This window comes from Myotis myotis, unplaced genomic scaffold (assembly GCF_014108235.1).
Source record: "Myotis myotis isolate mMyoMyo1 unplaced genomic scaffold, mMyoMyo1.p scaffold_m19_p_3, whole genome shotgun sequence".
Classification (NCBI taxonomy): domain Eukaryota; kingdom Metazoa; phylum Chordata; class Mammalia; order Chiroptera; family Vespertilionidae; genus Myotis; species Myotis myotis.
In genome coordinates this window covers 210,359,360-210,364,310 of record NW_023416335.1, presented here as the reverse complement: position 1 = coordinate 210,364,310, position 4,951 = coordinate 210,359,360, and positions in this window count along the sequence as shown.

Here is a 4,951-nt window from a genome sequence, read left to right as displayed (position 1 = left end):
CCTCTGAGCTGTCATTTCTTAAAAGCTTTACTAAGTGGCCTTAATAACCAGAGGCAGGCATTTGCCTTGGCTTTCCTACTCCCAACTCCGGCCTTGGGTCAGAGTTCCTCACAGCACTCACCGAACCTGATTCTCCACGGCTGAGAGGATGTGAGCAGGGTGTCTGTGGGAGCACCTGGCACAGTGACTACCTCCTGGACCTGAAGTGCCGCACTGGGTATGAAGCATGGTCAGCCTGACTGATGGAATGAATACACTACATTTTACTGACTTTACCATTCCTTTGTGGTGGTTAATCCTCACCCGAGGACACCCTTTATTTTTATTGATTTGATAGAGGAAGAGAGAGAGAGAGACATCAGTAAGAGAATCAGCTGCTTCCTGCACACCCCACGGGATCGAGCCTGCAACACCGAGCATCCGTGACCTCCTGGTTCATAGGTCAACACTCAACCGCTGAGCCACACCAGCTGGACTTCCATTGATTTTTAGAGAGTGAAAAGGAGAAGAGACAAGAGAGAACAACTCTCACATTGATTGGTTGCCTCCCGCACACACCCCGACCAGGGCCAGGGATCAGTCCTGCAATTCAGGTATGTGCCCTTGACCAGAACTGAACCCAGGACCCTTCAGTCCACGGGCCAATGCTCTATCTGCTGAGCCAAATCAGCTAGGGCTGACTTAACCATTCTTAAGTGTACATTTCATTGGTATTAAATACATGCACATTGTGCAACCAATAACTCCCCATTCTTCCTCCCCCAGCCCCTGGCAACCCACCACTATACTCCCCAGAAATGGCAAGAGCTGTAAAGCTGCAGATTCGAGAATCTCACAGGACCTCAAGAGAAACACAAAGAGAGTCACACCAGGACCCTGCATAGTCGAGGATGCTTAGGAAACTAAAAATAATCCTGAAAGCAGCAAGAGAAATGATGCCTGTAGGGGAAAAAAAATTGAGTGACACTTCTCATCAGAAACCATGAGGTCAGAGGAATGGTAATTTACCAAGGAGCAAAAGAAAATTACTGTCAACAAAGAATCTATACCCAGCAAAAAATATCCTTCAGGAATTGGGGAGAATTTAGGCATTCTCAGATGAAGAAAAAGTAGGAGAATTTGTTGCCAGTAGACCTATCCTGAAAAGATGGTTGAAGTTCTCTAAACATAAAGAAAAAATTTTTAAAAAGGAAACTTAGAATATCACAAAAGAAGAAGGAACAACAGAAATAGCAAAACAAAACCTTGGTAAATAAAATACTTGCCTTCTCCAGTTTTCTAAATTATGGTTGATTGTTAAAGCAAATGTTATAACATCGATGTGGTTTTCAACATAGGAAATATTTAAAGCAATTGCTTTATAAATGGGAGAGAGCAAAGGGATCTAAATGGGAGATTTCAACAATTCTCTCAAATTGGTAAAATTTGGACAAAGTATATTGTAATGTATAACGTAATTATTGGACTGACAACTAAAATGATAAGCAGTGCACCCAAAAACACTAGAGAAGTCAAAATGGAATTCTAAAAATAATTTTCAAGCAATCTACTGGAAGTCAGGAAAAACAAAACAAAAAACAAAACAAAAAAAAAGTGAGACGTAAGCCCTAGAATACCACAAAGTACATTAAGTATAAATGGTCTAAATACATCTGTCAGTTGAAAGAAATTGGCAAAGTGGATGAAAAAAACGTGACCTAACTATGCTATCCACAAGAAACTCACTTCAAATATAACAGTATAAGTAGGTTGAAAGTAAAAGGATGGGAAAATGGTAAATATGCAAACAGTACTCAAAAAAGAAGAGGCAAAATAAAGTAACTACAGTAGGTCCTCGGGTTATGTCAGAGATCTGTTACCACGGCGCTTTTCGCTGTAAGTCAGCCCACCTACATAAGTACCTACGTCACTCACATGGAGCACGTACACAGCAGTAATGAAGTGAAACAGTAAAAAAGTTTAAAAGGTAATTCCTGACCTTTACTCATGGTAAATAAATAATAAAAACATAAAGCACATATGTACATACATTGAAATGATAGAATTTAATATAAATAAGTGGGAGATGGCCACGAAACGACATTCGTCGAGTCTGACGTAACCTGAGGACTGTCTGTATATTTGATATCAGGTACATTAGACTTAAGAGCAAAGAAAGTTACCAAGCACTTTGCTGTCCAACTGAATATAATTTTTAAAAAAAATTACCAGGTACAGCCCTAGCCGGTTTGGCTCAGTGGATAGAGCATCCACCTGTGGACTGAAGGGTCCCAGGTTTGATTCTGGTCAAGGGCACATGCCCAGGTTGTGGACTCAATCCCCAATAGGTGGCGTGCAGGAGGCAGCCGATAAATGAATCTCTTTCATTACTGATGTTTCCATCTCTCCCTTTCCCTTCCTCTCTGAAATCAATAGAAATATATTTTTTAAAAAATCAGGTACAGAGGACATTACATAATGAAAAAAGGTTCATTGCAACAAGAAGACATAATCCTAAACATGTACTCACCAAACAACAGAGCTACAAAACGATGCAAAACGTAGTAGAATGGAAGGAACAGAAAATCCACATTTTTACTTGGAGACTCCAACACCTCTTAACAACTGGTAGAACAATTAGAAGAAAATCAGCAAGGATGTAGAACTTAACACCATCAACCAACAGGATCCAATCAGAATACTCCCCAACAACAGGATACACACTCTTCAAATGCCCATGGAACATACGTAAAGACAGATCATACCCGGGGCCATACAACAAATCTCAACAAATGTAAAAGAACTGAAATTATAGTATGTTCTTTGGTAACCGTGGAATGAATCCCTGTGTTAAAGATGTAAAAGTCTCCTTCTTAAGATCAGAGACAAAGATGTCTGTTTTTATCACTTCTATTTAACATTGTACAAGAGGTTCTAGCCAGGACAATTAGGGTGAAAGGAAAAGCATCCAGATTGGAAAGAAAGAAGTAAAAGTATTTGTAGATGATATGGTCTGGTATACAGAAAATGCTAAGTAATCCTCTAAGAGATTACTAGAGCCAAATAAACAGCAAGGTTACTGGGTACAAAATCCGTTGGTGATAATTGAAATGAACAATCTAAAAATCAAGTTAAAACGATTAAACCCCCTGAACCTGTCCCCAAGGCCCCCTTTTCTCTGACTTCTTAGTGAGCCAAAGCAGCCCAGCCTAGGCTCATTTCCTTGTTTCACTGTCCCCAGCTTTAATAAACATCCTCTAAAATTAAAAAAAAAATTCCACTTAGCATAGTGTCAAAAAGAGTAAAATACTTATACATAAATTTAGCAAGATAGCCCTAGCCGGTTTGGCTCGGTGTATAGAGCGTTGGCCTGAGGACTGAAGGGTCCTGGGTTCCATTCAGTCGAGGGCACATGTCTGGGGTTGCGGGCTTGATCCCCAGTAGGGGACATGCCGGAGGCAACCCATCAATGATTCTCTCTCATCATTGATGTTTCTATCTCCCTCTCCCTTCCTCTCTGAAATCAATAAAAAAATATTTTTAGAAAGGTTTTAGCAAAATAAATGCAAAACTTATATTTTGAAAACTGCAAGACATTGTTGAAAGAAACCAAGTAACCAAAACAGTCTTGAAGAGAGTTGAAGGACTCACACTGCTGAGTTCGAACCTTAACCACAAAGGTACAGTAATCAAGACAGTGTGGTATTAGGGTAAGGATAGAAATATAGGTCAGCCCTGGCCAGGTGGCTCAGTTGGTCCAAGTGTCATCCCGATCTGCCCAGGTTTCGGGTTTAATCCCGGTCAGGGCACATACAGGAATCAGCCAGTGAGTGCACGGATAGGTGGAACAACGAATCGTTTTTTCTCTCCCTCTAAAAGGTCAATTTTAAAATTTCAAAAAAATATATAGATAGATCAATGGGATAGAATGGAAAGTCCAGAAATAATGCCTCATCTATCTGGTCATTTAATTGTCAACAAGAGTGCCAAGACATTTCAGTGCAGGAAAGAATCATCTTTTCAATAAATGGTTCAGCCCTGGCTGGTGTGATTTAGTTGGATGAATGTCACATTGAAAAGTTGCTGGTTTGATTCCCAGTCAGGGCACATACCCAGGTTGTGGGTTCAATCCCTGGTTGGGGTGCATGCGGAAGGCAACAGATTGATGTTTCTCTTTCATATTGATATTTCTCTCCCTTCTCCAAAATCAATTTTAAATTTTTTTTAAAAAAGTTCATATTCCTTAAAATATTTCAAAGACAACTGGGTATCCACAAAAAATTCATCAAAATTAAAAACGGTACTTTTTAAAAAATATTTTTTTATTGATTTCAGAGAGGAAGGGAGAGGGAGAGAGAAATACATCAATGATTGCCGGGAGCCGGTCCATGCTTGCTGTTTCAAGGGACCTGGCATATATGGCATACTGTTCTTAATATGTTTGCTCACCTTCTTGGCACTATGTGTTTTAACCAAGGTCTCTGAGAAAGGTTGTTTCCCCAGGTAGGGATTTTCCCCTGAAGTTAGGGAGGGAATAAAACCTCTTAACTAGTGCCAGGTGGGTAATTAATCACTTTAACTATTAACAATCATGCTTAAGCTACATAATCTTTACCCCCTGGAATGGAGATAAGAAACGCCCTAACCTTTGTAATAGAGATTGGTAGGATTGAATCAACTGGTATAAATACAGATGTAGTAAGACAGAAAGAGACAGAACTTAGAATACGGAACCAAGAGAGACGGAACCTAGGCACAGAACCTACACAGAACGTTCTCTAGAGACAGAAGAACTTCGCTGGAGAGAACATGGCAAAAGTTCCTGGACAGAAACTGGCCTCAGAACCTAGAGACAGAACCTAGCGAGAGAACATGGCAAAAGATCCTGCACTGAACCTGACTACAGAAATGGGCAAGAGAACCTGACTAGAACCTGGTGACTGAATCTGGCTGGAGAACCTGGACTGAACCT